This window comes from Equus asinus, chromosome 6 (genome assembly GCF_041296235.1).
Source record: "Equus asinus isolate D_3611 breed Donkey chromosome 6, EquAss-T2T_v2, whole genome shotgun sequence".
NCBI lineage: Eukaryota > Metazoa > Chordata > Mammalia > Perissodactyla > Equidae > Equus > Equus asinus.
The window spans coordinates 95,884,421-95,903,580 of NC_091795.1; positions in this window are offsets into that span (position 1 = coordinate 95,884,421).

Sequence of the window (19,160 nt, forward strand, 5' to 3'; positions counted from 1 at the left end):
GTAAAGACCTTCGGCCGCCCTGGCTCCCTCTCTGAGGGCAGTGAGTTAACCTAGCACGTGATGTGCCAGGGTCCATCTCAGAGGAGGTGCCCTCGGCTCTGGGGGACTCAATGCCCAAGACCTTCGGTGAGAATCCACAGCTCTCATTAGGGCTCTTAGTGGCCTAGAATGTCTGTCAGTCATTTCCCGTTAAGCTGGCCTTAGGGCAGGTTTGGCCCAGGAGGGGCCCTCTGGACCTCCGAATGGGGAAACCAGCTCTCCCCTGATCGCCGTGGGACCCTCCAACTAGTTGAAGGGGGTTTGGCCAGGAGAGTCCCTGTGTTTGGGGGGTTTGAAGGAGAACTGTGTGGTGGAGGAAGAGCCCCACCCGAGGGGGAACTTTGTCAGAAAGCAAGGGGTTTTTTTGGCAAGTTAATAATAGCAAAGAGCAGCCTTCCCTGTCTGCTGTGGAAGCCCAAGAGAATAATCAGCATTTGTTTGGTTACTGATGTTGCTTCTTTGGGTGTTGCAAGGCCCTGATCCCAGGCCTCTCTTTAGAGGTGTGTGTAGAGAATGGTTACCGCCCCAGGGCTTTTGAGTCTGAGGTTTGGCTCAATGGGATCCTGCAGATCTGACCCAGGGAGACAGTTTTCGCTTGGAGAAACAGAAGTTAGCCCCGCCCCGGGGACTGGTTCTCAGAAGCATGGTGTCTACCTGAGAGGTGGCAGGGTTTGGGGGTGAAGTGCTCAGCGTACCTCCTTTCTCTCATCCTGCCTTCGACTTGTGGGTCTGTGTCTGAGTCCCGGCGCTCCCCACTGCCCTGGGGGGGGACTTGAACTCTGGCTTCTCCAGCGTGGTCTGCTTTGGGGAGCGCTCGAGGCCCAATTCTGGACTCTCTGGACCCGACCTGCCTCAACCCCACTGAGGAGCAGGGAATGTGGTCCTCTCTGCTTCTTCCTACAGAGGGGAGAGGAGCAGGATGTCTTGCTCCCAACCAGCTCACCTGTATGCAGGTGATGTCTCTTGAATTCTCCTTACTCCCTAGTGGTGGGAGCACCAGGCAGAAGGGTGAGATGAGCTCCCGGGAAAGCTGCCAGGAAGAGGTAGACACAGTATTCTCAGAATATTCCCACAGCGCTCCCAGGAAGGTTGAGTTGTTCTAGACGTCACACCCTCCATATCTTGGAGAGGACACCTTGGCCCTGGCTATCTCCCAAACCAGAGACTGGACAGTGGTCTTCGGGGCCTCCTCACTGAAGCGCAACATCCCGTCCAGGTCATGTCTGCCCTGTGACACCTCTGCCCAGCCCTCTCATTGCCCCTCCCACTGCCTGGGTTCAGACCTTCATCATGTATTGTGTATTCAACGCATTTTGTATGTTGCATATCCATCATATACTGTGTATTCATCATATATTATATATTCATTGTATTTTGTATATTGCATCTTCATGGTATATTGTTTATTCATCATATAGTGACTCACATCGATGCAACAGGACCCCTAAGTGATCCCTGTGTCAGTTCTCACGAGCTCCCAGTTGGCCCTGTGTCTTGGCCCGAGTCACTTTTCTCCGGTGCAGCCTGTTCCAGTTACCTGCACTGTACACGGATCAGGGCAGATTATCTCCTTTAGGCCCCAGGCTCCTGGGGTGGGCCTCCTCACTCAAGCTTCCTCGCCTGCCTGTCCCTTCTCCCAGGTTCCTCGTGTCCCTCCACGACATCCTTCTTCTCCAGGCTTTGCCAGGGCTGCTATCTCTGCCGGGATCAGCTGGCGGGTGCTTTTTGGAAACAAGGACTAGCAGTTACACAGCATGTGACGGGTCTTGGAGCGCCTTGGTGGACTTCAGCCGATTTGATCTCGAGCACTGTGCGAGGGAGGTTCTTGCTGGTATCTGCAGTTGCCCCGTGAATAGACTGAGGCTAGGAGAGGTTGGTTAACAGGACCAGGGTCACACAGCTCGAGGTGGCTGGGGTCCAACATGGCCCTCTGCTTCCCGAGCCCGGGTATTTTCACGCCCCTGGGACTCGCTGATAGCTCTGCCTTAGCGTCCTTGATGATGGAATCGGATTGGCCCTCTTGCCCCTCCTTAATCTGCTAACTGTGCTTGGCCTTGATGGCCTGTGGTCACTGGGGACTTTCCTCTGACCCTGATTCTCCACGTAGCCTTTATCTCAACTGATTTCAGCTTTAGCTCTGCTGTTCTCAGGCTTTGGGATCTCTTAGGGTCCTTCCCAGTCCTTGATAATCTGCCAACGTGCAGAGCACAGGGCACAGGGCACAAGAAGGGGAACTTTCTCTTGTTCCCCGTCCTGCTGTGCACTGACCAGCTACTTGGGGAGGCACATCCCAGCCTCACCCCCTGCAGGCTCCCTCCAGCACACCACACACACAATGGTCATAGGCTCATACACCCACATGCACACATCACACACTCCTCACACACATGCGCTTGCTCACAAACATGTTTATACACATGCCACACACAGTCACACACAAAGAGCCACTTATGGGAAACATGCTCACACACAGCCACACCTAATGTGATGCACCAGTGCATGCACACATGCCATACATACCCACCACCCCCTGCCAACACACGGTTCGCATGTTCACACTTACTTGCATATCTTTTGGTCACAAATTGGCCCAGGAGGCAGGGGATGACACAGCTTGCTCCAAGGGCAGCCTCTGTGGTCCAGGTTCCAGAATAAGCCCCATCGCTCTCTTCTCCATGGCCCATAATTAGCAAGAGCCAGCTATGTCTCAGGACAATCGGGCAGTTCTCCTGGTAGACTGATGACCAGGTGCCTAGAACATCCTTGTCTTTTGGGTGAGGGAGAAAAAGAGAGAAAGAAGGAGGAGAGCTAGAAACAGAAAGCAGGATGCAGGCCACACCTGGGGAAAGTTGACAGCAGTGCTTGTGGGTCCATTGGGAGAAACAGGTGCAGCTGACACTTGGAGTCTGCTATCTGGGCAAATGCTGCCACCCCTTCTTGCTTCCTCTGGTCAAATCAGAAGCATTGAATTTCCTTTGCCCTATTGACTATTGCAATTTCTGAACACGTGGTCACATGTAGTTTAACGAAGGTGGTAGTGTGTGTATGTCTCTGTGTGTGTGTGATGTGTATGTCTAGTGTGTGGTGCATGCGTGCCTGCCTGTGTTCATGTGTGCTTGGACATGTGTCAGTATTATTGTAAAGAAAAGAGAAGATTCTAGAGTGTAGGGCAGTTAATGGAAAGTTACTGGTGAACACTCTGGAATACTTTGGAGTTCCGGCAGCCATGGTCTGAATGGTTTACCGCTTTTCTTGTGGTTTGTCCCTCACAGTTCTGACTTGGTCTGTGATGCTCTGGAATTGGCTGTGGGGCGTAGAGCCACGTTGGGGAGGCGCTGCTGTCTTCCCTCCTCTTCTCCCCTCTGCCCACTCTGAGGAGTCTGGGGGCTGCAGAGGGAGCTCCTTGTCAGAGCCGGGGAGGTGAGGCAAGCTGAAGACTTGGCCGAGAGAGGAGACCAAAACACCGGTCCCCACGGATGGGGCTGGAGCAGGTTTGGAAGTGGGGCAGGGAGCCAAGCATCTGGGCTGCAGTCCCTGGCGGGACTTTTGAAGGAGGCAGGAGCACGTGGGTGGGCTCGGTCCCAGCCTGAGGGCGGAGCAGGAAGAGTGGCAACTGGGTGTCCTGCAGGGTCCTCACTGCCAGATTGCTGTCTACACCACAGCAGTGGGCCGGAGGAAGCAGTCCCAGGGAAATTCCAGCCCCCATAAGCAGGCACAGAGGGAAGCTCAGGAGATGAGAGCTGGGCCCTCCGAACCTGGAATATTTTCCTGCTGCTCATTAAGATTTGCTGGAGAAAAGAATATCTTGAAACGACTTGTCTGGGAAAGGATGGAAATTAACCTCTGGTTCTCTTGAACTGGCTCGCTGGCTGGATGACTCATCCGGAGCACACGCGGATAAGGTGAGAAGGGACACATGCAAGAGGAAAAATTCTGATGTGGACAGGTGGATTTTTCTCAAACAGGCACCGCACTTACCACTTTAAGTTTGTAAACGAGTGGGAAGATGTTTGTAAAAGTACCTTTTGGAAGGCCAAGGGCTTAGCCAGTTGTAAGGGACCCTGGTGACCAATTTCTGGGTCTGGTGGTAGTGTTTCCTTCTGTGACAAGCAGGCGTAGCAAGGACTCTCCTTCTCGGCCTTGGACAGGGGCCCTGACCCCTGACCCCTGGTGACAATCAACGACTGGGTGACTCACGTCCTTTTTGCTTTGTGCTCATTTTCATATTACCCTCACATCCTTCCAAGGAAAGCACATTGCTCAGAAAGAGAAAAAACAAACTACTTGCTATTCACTTGATTTAACATTTTTTTAATGTGAAAACTGAATGTGCATATGGACAAAATAATTTGGATAAAGGGAAACATTTATTTTTATTAGGGGATGGGCCTGAGGGCAATTTTAGTCTCGGATTCTTGTTTTATTCTCGTGTTGTTTTTTCAGCAAAATAACGTTAGGAAAAATAACAATTTATTTTTATGGTGTATTTTTCTAAGGGTTCTAACTGGCTGGAGAAACAATTTTCGTCATGTAGAGCTATCCAGAAAAGAAGAAGCCCACGTTACAACTTGGACTAAACAGTATATTTTGATGGTTTATAAGGGGAAAAAGCTGTCTCACAATGGCTTACTGGTTTTGGTGGGTAGACCAACTTTCGTCTCATCCGTAACCCTTGTTTCCAGGGCAGCGTCTTCCTCCAGAAAAAACCAGCCTTTAGCAGTGAACGAAAATGGCTTCCAATCCCAAGTGACACCGCTGAGCTCTTGACAGCTGAGGTGTTCTCTTGTGAGGAAAATGAAGTTTATGGAAGCTTCTGGAACATCTGTAGGGTGGCTCTCACAGACAGGAGCCCTAGTCCATGCAGGACTTCTCCACGCTCCTGGTTAGGGATCCAGACAGCTCAGGCTCTGCCCAGAGGCTGCAGCCACCGGACATGTGCGCTCGGAGCCCACAGGAAGCCTCTCGGTGCTCCCTGTGGGCAAACTCTGGAGACGGTGGGAACGTGCTCTTAAAATCACAGCCGCACCATTATTTATTGAAAAGGAAGGGGTGATTTATTATTTCTTCCACATACACGGCCATGGAAATTTTTGGTCAAGTGTACGATGACCTGGGGAAAAGCTTCACCTGGGGTGGGGAGGAGGCAGTGAGGAGGAAAAGGAGAAAAAAAATCGAGGCTGTGTAAGCACACAGGTCAGCTGACACTTGAGCCCCTCTTGTCACATTGCAAAGAGCTCTCTCATTTTGAAGGTCACCCATAAACCAGACGTAGCACGGACTATAACAGTGCTTGAAGGGTAGGAGCGTACACATGTTTACTCAGGATTGATGGCTACAGGGCAATATGGAGTTCATGTGCATGCACGTGTGCATGTGGGCGTGTGAGTGTGTATGCGTGCTTGCACACGCGTGTGGGGGCCACAGCCTGTGGCTTCCTCTTACAAGGACTTTTAATCTTCTCTTATAGTGAGGGCAACCACACATGGCTCAAAAAATAAGAAAGATTAAAAATATCAAGGTGATAAATTGTGATTGTATTAATTTACTAAAACGGTCATAACAAAAAACCACAGACTGGGCAGCTCTAACAACAGAAATTCACCGTCTTGCACTCTGGAGGCTGGAAGTCCAAGATCCACGTGTCTGGAGGCTGTTCTCTCCCGAGGCCTCTCCCCTTGTCACCTTCTCTCTGTGTCCGCACAGGGTCTGCGCGTGTCTGCGTCCTGATCAGCTCTTCCAATAGGCACCCCAGTCATAATGGATTAGGACCCACCCTAATGACCTCGTTTTACTAAATTGCCCCTTTAAAGGCTCTGTCTCCAAATACAGTCCCATTCTGAGGTACTGGGCGTAGGACGTCAACATAGGAATTTTGGTGTCAGGGGGCACAATTTGGCCCATAACAAAGATTTTAAGCCTCTATAGTAGAATAAAGGATGCACAGCATCTAGCATCGCCCCTGGCCCAGATCAACTGCCCGTGTGTGTTGTTTCCGTTGCTCTCTACCCTGTACCTTCTACTACACCTCGGGATAAATTCTCAACAGGGACAAGCCTGGATGGACCACAGGCCCCACAGCAATGTGGAACTTCTCTCCTCCAGCCTTTGAGTTTCTTCAGAGAGATAATTTCACATATCTCTGGAGAGACTCTCTTAGAATCAGCATCTTTTTCTCTTTCAGCAGAGTGTGGGTAATGGACCACCAGCTGAGGATGAATTTTTATAGGGCCTTTAGAGCTCTGAGCATATTTTTGATGCTTCCCCAGGTAAGAAGCGACCAGAGGGACAAGGTCTCATCCTTGTTCAGATGGAGAAGACTCTGGAGGGGAGGCCGATGGCTGCCCGAGGCTGAAGTCAGTGGGAGGCAGAGCCCAGGGCAGAGTCCAGCTCTCTTGACTCCTTCTCCACTTCTTGTCACAACCCCACAGGGCCCCTCCCTTCCAGAACCATCAGTCCCACCTTTGTGGCACCTGATAAGCAGAGAGGCCACTCAGGCCCATGGGTGGGAGGAGGCCTTCACTCAGGATTCTGCTAAGAGGCTCTGTCCCTGTCACATTCTGCTCCCCACCTGCCCCTCCCACTGACTCTTGGCATCTAATGATGATCGTTTCTATGTGTCTGTTTGTCAACCTGCTAACTGGTTACCTGTCTGAGTCAGGGTCTCGGTGCAGTCAGGAAATTTGTGCATTGCCAAACCTGCGCCGCTGAGCCTGGCAGCCTGGATTTGTAGGTATTGTCTATCAGTCTGTGTCTGCCCAAGGCAGGGGATGCTGTAGGGTTCCGCTTTCTGCGAGCGATCCCAGCACGTTGTAGCACATGGGAAGCTTCCTAGATGTTTGCTGAATAAATGAATGAATGAATTTCAACACTGAATTTGGGAAGTGGAAGAAATCTGATGCTCCTCTTTCCTGACGAGCGCAGAAATCTCTACAATGTCCCTGACTGCATTTCCTTGAATGTTCCCAGAGATGAGACACTCACTCACCAAGTAGCAATTTCCCTACTGGGAAATGTTGACACTTAAAACAAGTTTTTTTTTTTTATAGCAGCTGAACTCTAGCTCCTTCTCACATTTACCCCGTGGTCTCAGTTTGGGGCAGGACCTTGGCAATCTCTCGGAAAGGCAGAAGAAGGTGCCTCTGGGCGGGGGCAAGCGGGGTGAAGTCAAAGATCATGTGAAAAAGCCAATGCAATATCATATATTTTGAAATTTTGAAAATGAGAAAAAACTATCATTTTAATGATAAAACTATTATTTGAATGATAAAAACTGTCAACAATAAAGGGATAGGAAATTACAAAATGAGGGAGGGGGAGGGATGAGGCGGGGATCAGGCATGTGGCGGTAACAGACTTCTCAAGGTTTGCCTGGTTATACTGTTCTGAGTTTTGAACCACATGAACGTATCACCTGTGCAGAGTGAAAATTAAAATTTTAAAATGAAAAGCAGGGAAAAACAAAACACAAGGAGGTAAATTTTGCTCGGTTGGGATGAGAAGACACAGCGATTCCCATGGCACATCGTCCCATTCTCCACCGATGTCTTTTGCAGAAAGAGCGTGTGTTTTGATGAAGGTTGACAGATGGGTGGTTGGGCCCCCTCTCTCTTGAAGGAGGAATTGGAGGCTCAGAGAGGTAAAGTGTTCCGTCCAGTTGCAAAGCGAGTTGACTCAATCTCTCCTCCTTTCAGAAGCCCAGCTCGCAGATGAAGTGGGCAGAAACCATTTTGGCCTGAAGGTTAAGTTGATGTCCGTTGACCCCTCCATTTGAATTCTTATGAGTTATTAACCTGGAGCTGACATGGGGCTTAGGTGACTCCTCTACAGCTGTTGAAACGTTTGAAAATTTCCCTTCACAGCTTCGCTGAGCCTTCGTCTCACTTTACAAGATGAAAAGCCAAGAACTTGGGAATACACGCAACTTCATGGATTCCTGAAAGCAAAGCAGGTCAAGGTGCTGTTTTCCCACCAGTTATACTGGCAAGATGAACTGGTCTGGTCATCTGCAATATTGACTGGCTGTGAAGAAATAGGGCTCTTAAACACTGCTGGTGGTAGTGGAATTGGTTCAGCTTTTACATTATTTGGTGGCTATTTTACATTACGTATCACCATCACAAGTGCATATGTTTTGAGGCCTCCAGTTCTAATTCCAGGAATTCATCCTTAAGATATACTCTGGCAACGCAGGTGAAGATATGTGAACAAGGTTGTTCATTACAGCAAGATTTGTAATGATGACAAACTAGAGGCTTAGCATGTAAATATGATACCTCCATATAATGAACTGTTCTACTGCCATTGAAATGGATGAGGTTAATTTTGCAAAGAAAGCATGCCAAGGTATGTCATTAAATTTAAAGGAAAAAGCAAAAACTTATGATGATGATATACATCTATTCTTTTCAAAAGGGTATTTGTATGTCTTTGTGTAGATGGGAAATTTCTGGACAGATGCACAGGAAGCCGTGGAAGGTCAGTACCTCTGGAGACTGTGGGGAGCTGGGAAATGGGTGGGAAACTAACTTGAAATTGTGTAACCTTTTGTAATGATCAAATTTGTTCACTGTGGGCATGTGAGATTTTCATTTTAAAAAGGTGGCCTCTCCCTCCAACAAAAGTCTAACAAAAATCTAGGCCGCAGTGAAAATCAAATTAGATAATTCCATTCAATAAATTTCTATCCAGCACTGATTATGTTCTAGCCACTGGCTAACGTATATAAAAACTGCTTCACAAACTGTTAACCACCATAAAAACAGAGAAAAAACAATTTATTTCAGATAGGACAGCTAATGAACCAAATATTTACAAGAATCAGCTTCCATTTATAAGACAACCCTCAAGAACATCAAGATTCATTGCAAATGAGTAGTTATTTTTTTCATTAAGTGCTAGTTTTTAACAACACAGAATTACAAACTTACAACCTTAAAAAGCACATATATAACAACTCCCTCCAAATCTTGCCAGCAAGTAGAGTGAAGGTGTTTTAGAACCTGGGATAGATTGCTTATGCATCACAAGACCTGTGATGAGAGGGAGGGAGAGAGAGAGACAGAGAGAAAGGGAGAGAGACGGGGAGAATGCTCGTGCCTGACATTTGAAGAGCCCAGGCCCAGGCACCCCTCCTCTAGGGTGTCATTACACCACTTTGAAACTTTGACTCATCCTTACTGTGACTTCTTGGTTTGCAGATGTTTAAAGACGCCGTAAACATTCGGCTATTCCATTAAACGCCGCTGCCCTGAGCACCCAGAGCCTTCTGACTAAGGGCCTCCTTAAGGACGCCTTTGGGTTCCCCAGTGCATGCCCAGTGCACTGATGTTATTAGGCGAATCTCTTTCAGTTGAGATTTCTACTGCAACCGACTGGCCTGACAGTTTGACGTGAGCTGCTTCTTGGGTTGTAGGAATGCATTATAGCGTGTGTCCTAATGATCCTCTGAGGCCACGGCCATGCATATTTCAACAGCATCTCCCAGAGCAGCGTGAATCAATAGATCAAAGAGTCGTCGGTCCTGGCCCTCCGATGACTATTCCCAGAAGGGAGAAAAGGATGTGGCTTCTTGGAGCCCAAAAGGCAGCACACTGCCCTTAGGGATTTATCACAGCTGTCCTTGCTCCACCTTCCCTGCGAACAGTGGGGTCCAGATGCTGTGCAGTCCGGAGGAGGGAAGACAGGCGGCCCTGGCAGCAGGAGGGTGACGGAGATCGGTCTCACCAGGCAGGCGGTGCTCTCCATGGGGAGACAGGCCCTGGAGCGGCGAGGTCTGGGATCAGCCGCTAGCTCTAGCACTTAGCCCTGGTAAGAAGACCCTGGGAGGTCCATGCAGCCTCTCTGTGCCTTAGTTTCCCACCTGTGCGGTGAGGAGAACAACAGTGAGATTGCCGGGTGGGTCAGGCCAGGTGGGGCACTCACCCTGCACGCAGCGGTTGTTCCATAACTAGATGTGGGGACCAGACTTTAGGAGAGAGGATAAAGAGGGCATGGAAGCTGGAAGGGAGACCTTCAGCATCTTTCTGCCTCTCTCCTTCTAGACTCACGTTTTGAGTTGCAAGATGGTTCTGGCTGAACTCTTTTCAAAGCTTTTGGCCCAAGAGCCTGTGGGACTCCATGGGGCTGTGGGAAAGCCGGAGGGGTCAGTGTGGAGCCTGAGCAGAGGAGGGCGCGGTGGGCTCTTCAGGGTGGGCTCAGCCCATAGGCTCCAAGGGAGGGAGCACGAGCCACCGGCAGGTGGACCTGGCTTCAAATTGGACTCTGCCATTTACTCGCTGTCCACCTGCCTTTCTGAGTCCCGGTTTCCAAATCTGTGATATGTGGGTGACCTTGCATCAAGTTATTTTGAGGACCAGAGAGACTGGGCCTGAAGCATTTAGTGCAATGTGCCAAACTGGTATTTATCACAGAGCTGTTGGTTATGTGGACCAGAGCTGGAACTCAGAGAGAAGGGTGGAGCTCAGGACTGAAGCCCTGCTCAGGGCAGGGACCCGGAGGGCCGCGCTGGTTGTACCTGGGCCCTGGAGCACCCAGGCTTTGGGCAAAGCTCCAGCACAGTTCCGTGGCACCCACAGTCAGGGATCTGCTGTGGGGTGCTGGCAGCTTGGTGCTGTTTGTCACTGCTCGGAGGGAGATACTGAGTCAGGGACTGAGGTTTCAGGATGGATCTGGAGGTATAGGGTGCTCGCTCGTGCTGTTGAGGTGGTCGTGGTTGCATCCTACCTGGCATCTTTGGAACATGCAGAGTTTTTAGGGGAAAGCCAGGTTCCCCAGCCCCCACGCGGGTGAAAGCCCCGCTCCCTCCCAGGCCTGGGGGGGAAGCAGAAGTTGGCGTGCTCACTTCCTCCCTCCCTGGCGCTCACTCAGCAGGCTGCCTTCCTCAGGGCCCTTGACTCCCGGCTTCAGGCCAGAGCAAAGCCAACAGCCTCAGAGGGCCAGACGTGCCCTTCCAGCTGGGCTGGGCTGTGCCCGTGCCCGGGGCTGTCCCGTTGTGGGCACCTCTGCCCACAGAATGGGGGAGACAGTGCCGTGGGTGATGCGGGGTGGCCCGGGAGGCAGGGGCCTTCCCATTCAAGCGCATTCCTCCTTTAGAATCCTGCAGTTCGCACAGCCCATTGGACGGAAGCTCACAATTTGCTCTCAAATCTTGTTTTTCTCACTTGAAAGCAAATGTGTGCAGACTTGAAATGTTTTTTGACCTCCAAGCTCTAGACTTTGGGGTGAGCTGCAAACCTATCCCAAATTTGGGGTGTGTTTAAGATTTGTAGGTGCGCTCTCTTGAGCTCATCTATGTCTTGCCTCATCTTAGTTTTGTCCTGTCTTGGACCCTGAGAAGTGACCTGACCCAGGACCACCCTCGCTGCCCCCATGGGCTTTGGCCTCTGGCTGGGCACTGCCACAGCCCACTTCTGTCTGGAAGTGACAGTGCCTCGTCACGCTTCTCCCACTGTGCCCTGGTCTATTTTGTGCCTACTGACCACCCAGTTGCTTCAGCCCCTCTCCACCTTGAGTCTCTGGAGCCTCACCTGCCACAGTTGCTCTGAGCAGTGAAAGAATTAACAGAAGCGTCTCTGGCTTTGCACCCACCGCTCTGTCTTCTGGCTCTGGGCCTGAGTCCCGCCTCCTGGACCCCTGGCACTGTGACCTTTGTGGCTTGGCCAGATCTTCCCCAGCCTCACCAGGGGTCAAATGTGAGTTCAGCTTTAGGAGGAGGCAAAGCAGAGCTGGACATCCAGACGGAGCCTTCTCTCACTGACCCCCTCAGAGCCTCTGGGAGCCGCCAGCCCCTCTCTTTGAGCCCAGTGTCTCCTGCTTAGCCCAGCAGCCGAGGGCCAGGCTCCTGCTTGTGAGCTCAGAGCTGTGTTGAAGAGGAGCATGGGGGCAGGTATCAGAGAAGTTTCTAGAGGTGTCCGGTGTCATGTGGGTGTTGCTGCAGGTGCTATCTCAGAGGGACCGAGCTCCACACTCAGTAGCCGGGAATCTCATCACTTACAGGGCGTCCTCCGCATGGCGACCTTCCCTTCTGTACCGAGCAGGACGGTTTCTCAAACGTCAAGATCTTTAACTCACGTAGCAACGGCCATGTCAGGCGACTTACAGCCGACTGAGAAGCCGAAAGTTCAGATGTTTCTGAGTGGTTTGAATAACAACAACAAAAAAGGATCCTAAAACAAAATGAGAAAGGCCCCAGAAAGCCCGTACTTTCACAGATCCTCAAACCCAGGTGCACTTCTCCTTCCTTAGGAAAGGGATGGGGCTTCAAGCTCTTGTTACCGAGATGTGGCTGAGGGCACATTTCAGGTGCTCTGGAAACAGAGCGAGAGAGAGAAAAAGAGAGAGAGAGAGTGCAGGGTAGGCCAGCAGGCTGGGGGCTCAGGAAGAACTGACAGTGCAGTTCAGGTCCGAAGGCTGTCTGCTGGCAGAATTCCTGACTTCTTCAGGCGACTTTCAGGGGACCTTGGTCTTTTCCCATCAAAGCCTTCAACTGATTGGATGAGGCCCACCCACATCATGGAGAGTCATCTGCTTTACCCCAAGTCGGCTGATTTAAATGTTAATCTCACCTGAAAAATACTTTCACAGACCTCTAGAATAATGTTTGACAGAATATCTTGGTACCATAGCCTAGCTGAATTGTTCTCACAGGGCCCCTGAGGACAGCTGGATGCTCACCTGTCCACCTGCAGGCCCAGTTGTGTGTCACCTGCATGGTGTGGTTGCTGCTGTCCCCCAGGCTACCACTGTGAGCCACAAGCTTAGAAGCCCGGGTTCCCCTCGGCTTTCTGCTTGCTTAGACTCAGTCAGGGGTCCTGTCAACACTTTCCCTAAGACCATGGCGATGGACTTGATGTCAGACACACCTGGGGTGGGAGTCCTGGCTTGGCAACTTCCATACAAAACTGACTTAACTTTTCTGAATTGTCAATTTTCTTACCTATAAAATAAGCAAAAATACTTAAAAAAAATGAGTAGGGTTCTTATAAAGATTAAATGAAATGATGGATGAGGTATATTTAATATGCCAGGTGACACTGGTCCAGTGTTTGCCACGTGCTGGACACTGTTCGAAGCTCTTTCAAGTTCTGAAGGGACTCATTTAAATGCCTCCAACAACCCCATCAGGTCCACATTATCACTGTCTCCATTTATTTTTTAAAAACAGTTTTATTGAGATATAATTCACATATGATACAATTCACCCATTAAAAGTGTACAATTCATTGCATCTTGGTATATTACATTAACTTTGTAAAAATGTGATAAAATATAACCTAAAAATCCGTTTTAACCATTTTAAATCTACAATTCAGTGACATTCATTACGTTTACAACATTGCGCAGCCATCACCACTATCTCTTTCCAAAACTTTTTCATTCTCCCTCCCAAACAGAAACTCTGTAACTGTTAAGCATATTATCTCCATTTTACAGATGAGAAAACAGAGGCACAGAAAGGTGAGGAAGTTTGTCCAAGGTTACGCAGCAAGCACGTGGTGGAGCCAGGGTTTGAACGCAGTAATCTGGGTTCAGAGCTTGTGTTCTCACAGTGAACTCAGCATCCAAAACAGCTACTGTTTCTTGAGAACCCACCACATGCTAACACTTTCCTTCAGTTCTTGTAACAAGGCTGCAAGATAGCTATTATTGTCTCTATTTTACAGCCAAGGGCAGCTTGCAGGAGATCACAACCACGGTATGCGGCAGAGCCGGAGTTTGAGCCGGGGTCTCCCGGACCCCCAGGTTCACCCTCTTCCCGCCTCGCTGCACAACCTCCGACAGGACCAACCCTGTCTTGTGTCTTGTGGCTCTCCCGGCGCCCTGCCCAGCACACAGTAGGTACACAAAAGGCGAGCTGTATCGCCCTTCAAAGTTGCAGTTGGGATGGGTGCCTGGCCATGCCCAGGGGCGCTCTGCGGGTCCTGCAGAGAAAGAACTCACGTCAGGGCGGAGGAACCTTTATCACCAAGACAGGGTCGGTTCCTGGCACGTGAGAGTCTGCAGGGGAGGGTGTGGTGGAAACAGACTCCCCGCGGAGCAATTCCCCTCTGATTCCGCTCCACAAATAGCGCCTGGGACCCCCGGCTCCGCGCAGTGGGCAGGCCACAGGGATCTGCCTGGAGCTCCCGTAGTGCGACCCGACGGGTTAGACGTTTACACAAATTGCGAGCGAGGGGTGGGGGTTTTGGGGTGGGGGTGGTTAAAGGAGAGAGGGATTACGTCCAGGCTCAGGAATAATGAAAGGCTTCATCAGACAAGGTCTTAAGCAATGAAACGGACCTGAACAAAAAGGTGATTTGGACAGGAACACATGATGTCGGGAGGCAGCGATCAGAAGGGGCGAGCTGGGGGCGGGAAGGCGCGCGCGGGGAGAGCGGCAGGTGGTCCTGGAGACCGCTGGGAAGCTCCCCGGGGAGGACGGCTCCGGCGGCTGGGGGCGTGGCCGGTGGGCGGGGCCCCCTGATCCCCGCCGTGGCCCCAAAGCAGAAGCGGGACAATGTTTTTTTTTTTTTATGACAGAATCAGAGGAGCTGGTGCAGGTGGTCTGGAATCTGTGTTCCTCTTTGCTTCTGATGTCTGGAAGGGGAATTCAGCAAAAAAGACTCCCCTGGAGTCTGACCCCAACTTCCTCAATCCAGGCTCTAGAGAAGCGCCCGTGTACTCGCGCCCCCGGGGCCCGCGGGGCCGTCCACTCTCTCTCCCCTTCCCTCCTCTGCACCCCCCAGCCCGGGCAGAGGCCCCTCTGTGCTTGCCCCTACGCCACGTCCCTGTCCCACCCTGGGTTGGTCATCAGCCTGCATCACCCTGCTTGGGTCTGCTAATGCCAAGTCTCTCCCTGGGCCAGGAGCTCCTGAGGGCGGAGACGCCGCAGCCCTAATGATGGCGCAGAGCGAGGGGTTCCGCAGGTGCCATGGCCTGAGAACCTGAGCGTGTGTGCGCCTCCTCTTCCCTGAGCCAGGCCTCGGCAGAGCCTTTCGCCGGCAGCCTCGCCCAGCCTGACGGTGTCCAGGCCGTGACCAGGCCGGGCTGCACAGCGCTGGGCCAGAGGGCGTGTGTCCTCCCACCTGGGGGCCAGAAGCTTCTCTCTCTGGGCCGCGAGGTGCCCACACCTCGCCTGGGTCTCCTGTGTGCTCCGCCTTCCCATCCACAGGCTGGTGGGTGAGGCCGCAGGCGGAAGGAGAAGCAGGAACACGGCCAATGAAAGGCTCTTTCCTCCAGTGGTCACTGGTCTGTCCCAGGGGAAGCCTGGCCGCCGGCTCCCCAAACCCTGGCCCCAGCTTCCCTGGGTTCCTGCCTTGGGAGCAGACCCATGGCATCTGCGGGCAGGCAGCGCCTGCTCCCTGCGTCTGAGGGGTGCAGAAAGCAGCTTCTTTGACTTCTTCAACATTCCTGGAAAATGATCTCAATTTTCTGGAAGAGGGAAGGAGGATCCGGTTCTTGGAGCATTCCCGCTCCCTCTTCACAGGGACGCCGTTCACTCAGTTCCCATGAGAGTTGGGACAGCTGTCCTCAGCTCCCATTGCGCCAGGGGTGATGCTGTCCCAGGCTGGGCAGCTGGGTCCTGGCTCAGCCCCCACAGGCGGTGCTGCCTTCCGTGTGGCTTCACCTGGTCTGTCACGTCTGTCCTGAGCTCCCTGGCCCCACTCAGAAGTAGCCCTGAGGCAGGTCAAGGAGGCCAGTGAGGGTCTGGGGGGCTTCCTGAGGAACTCGGAGAGCAGGGCGTTTGTTACCGCCACGAATGGAGTCCCCAGGCCACTCTGCCCAGGGCCCAGCTGCCTCTGGCCCCTGGGGCTGGCTCTGACCTCCGGCCGCCCGGGTCCTCTCTCCTGACACTGTGCTATCTCTCTGTGAGCCTTTCTGACCAAGCCTGGCTGAGCAAGGAAGGAGTGAGAGGTTAGGGCAGGAGGAAGCTGGCGGCCTTGACGCCTCTGGGCAGCGGCTCTCTGGGCTCCGGGACCTTGTGTGCTCGAGGAGAATGAGTGTCAGTGGATTCAGTTTGGTGTCAGGAAAAGCAGGGGGCTCTGGGTCCCCTTTTCTGGAGGTGGTAGGAGCCCCCTACCACCCCCACCCCATCCCGCCCTGCCACAGTCCCCCGCCTTGATGTTACCCAGGCTGTCTGTCGGCCAACGTGTCCTCTACCTCGGGGGCCATCTGATAAGGGAGTCTGATAGGACCCTGGGTTCGAAGATGTCTCAGGGACTGTGAAGCACATTGTTTGGGCCTTTTGTGACAGCGCCACCCCATGCAAGCGGTGTCCATGGAGGGGTGGGAAAGGCTCCTGGGCTCTGTCACCATTCTCCAGGCGCTCTGGGCCCTGGTTTCTGTATCTGGCTGCACGTGGGATGCACTGACAGCTGCTCACCTGACCGCCTGATCCTCAAGGGCACGGTCTGCCTTGTTGACCTTGTATCTAGCACCTAGCGCAGTGCCACACGTCCCAGACACTCAGGAAACGCATGTCCCTCCCTCTGGCTGCTGTCCACCAGCTGTCTCTCCAGCCTGGGTGCTGGCCAGTGCTGAGCTTCTGCCTGCCTCCTTTAAGGAACTCTTAGTCCACCCGCCCCTCCCTCTGCTTGGAGCCTGTGAGGTCCCCAGTGTCTCTCCATGGCCTCCTCCCACACCCTCCCCTGCCTCTCCTGGCTTTCACGTTGTGAAGGGCTGCCCCACTTCTCATGTATACAGAGGTGCTGCAATTTCCAGAAGAATCCTTGGACCTGAAGAATCCACCCACCCCGCAGTCTGCCACCAACCATGCTGGAGTTTCCTGTCCTCCCCGGGGCTGGCTCCCTGGAAACGTCTCTCCACGCCCATAGCTCTTGGGCACCCCTCCTCCTCCCTGCCCCAGGGGGAAGGCCTTACCCCCACCTCCAGGGCAGTGACTCCAGGGCAGCTCTGTTCCTCCTGCCTCAGCAGCTCTCCCACCTCCAATAGGGTCAGCAAATTTTTCTCTGCTTGTTGGGCCCCTGGCTCCAGGCCACGCGATCTGGGGACACCAGCGTCACAGCCACCCAAATATCTGGTGTGTTACAACCTGCAGCCTTGTCCCCTACGACAAGGCCTGAGGGCTTTTCTCCTTTGCCCCAGAGTTACCCACAGGGCCGTGGGGTGGTGGGAACCACCCCCCTCAGGGTCAGGCATGGTTTGGCCTGGTCCCCGAAGGTTTCTCCAAGGGAGCTGCGTGAAAAAGTTCTGATTTTCACATTATCATGGGACAAAATAAACCGTAATTGTTTCACACCATATACCACTCATTTTGTGTACTGTTATATTTCATCTTATGAAAAATATCTGACACTGCCTCTGGGGAAGACCTGGGCCACGCATGGGGCGGGGGTGGTGGTGCGTGCCTGTTATCATGACTCGTGTGGGACTGCATGCTCACCCTTTCCCCCACCCAACCCGGGTCCCTGAAGCTGAGACTCATTTAAAGTCACAACTGTTTTTTTTTTTGTCTACTTTGTTGAGAAGTTGCAGAGTTTTGCCTTCCAAGCATGGATGATTGGTTCAGGAGTTTAATCATTCATTCGTTAAGTAAGTAAAATGTCTGGAGCACCTACTGTGTGCTAGGCACCATGCTAGGTGGACTGTGGGGGCACAACAGTGGACAAGAGGGACACACCCTGCCCTTGTGGGATGGCTGGTCCGTGGGTTTGAATCCAGCTCTGCGGTTCGCTGTGTAACCTTGGGCAAGTCCTTTAATCTCTCTGAGCTCTAGTGATTTTATCTATCAGATGAAGATGGGAATTCCTGCCTCACTGAGTGGGCCTGGCATACAGTAGGTGCCCAATAAATAGCAGCTAGTCTTATTGCTGTTTTCCAGGCTACGAATGGTCCTCTTTCTTCTCACGTGGAAATTGCCTAGGAAGTACTGACCTGTTGACCCTTGAGTCAGCTGGCCGGCCTGAGTTTACAAATCCTTTGGGAGGATCCTGAGAGTTGGCTGATTGCCAGGCTGTGGGCCTCACAGCTTTTTAGTGACCCAGAGTCCGAGCTGTGGCTACGTTCTGTCTAATTTCTGTTTCTCTGTATGCGTTGTAATTGGGCCACTCTTTGAGTTGGCTAGGGTGGTTAATGACTTTGAGAAACGATCCCAGCCCAGAATATAGAATCCTGCTCGTTTGAAGTCAGCCCTTTCTTTGTGGGTCTGCCGTGTTTGTGTTTTCCCCTCTCGGGCATGCCCTCTCTTTGATGCCGCCTGCAACGACAGGGCTCAGAATTATTAATTTCTACGGCACAGCAAGGTGCAGTTCTATTACACAGAAAGGGGAGGAAATATAATTGCTATCTTGAGTAATCATTTTCCGAAGGCTGCGAGCATAACCTTTAATTAATATTTCATTTGCAGCCAGGGTGGGTAACTTGAATAGGGCCTAAAAATATTGCCGTCCCTATGTATGGAGGAATCGTCAACTGGGAGACATGGAGCTGGTGTGTGCTGTTCAATGGTTTGCGATTATTTCTAAAATTAAAAATGTTTAACCCATTAGCCCATAATAAAATGGGGGAGAGGCTTTATTGAGTGGGATAAAGGTGCCAATTTGAGGCGTAATTTATCTCAGCCCCCTCCACTGGGGGAGCCATCTCAGCTGCCGGCAGAATGAATCGGGGCGTGGGGGTCTGGGGTGCCAGCGACTCGCTGATCAAAGCCAGGCTCCCAGGTCATGTCCTGCAGGCGCTGTGCGCAGACTTGCACAGGTCACTGGGTTTACGGAAGCGATGGGAAACACTGCCTCTTTGATGTTTCCCTAGTGGGGCACTAGAGATGCTCAAAATGCCTCCTGGGGCAGGGCCAACGGCTGTTTCCCTGGGTGCTGGGAACCCCGAGACACATGCTCTGGGGTCAGAGAGGAGGGCAGGTGGATGGGGAGGCGGGAAGGGAGCAGGTCAAGGGCATGGGGAAATGCCGTCGTGCATCTGTGGTGACTGGCAGTGATTCCAGGCAGCTTCCTTCCCAGCCGTGGGGATTCCATCTGGTTGGGGACACAGAGCTGGCCCTGGGAGGTGACTGAAGCCTTAAGAGATGCAAATCTGTCTGCTAGACCTCTCGTAGTCCGCAGGTTGTCTCACAGACGTGAGCTCCTCTGCGTGTGCGGGCAGTCCTTGGAGACTCACGGGAAGGTGGT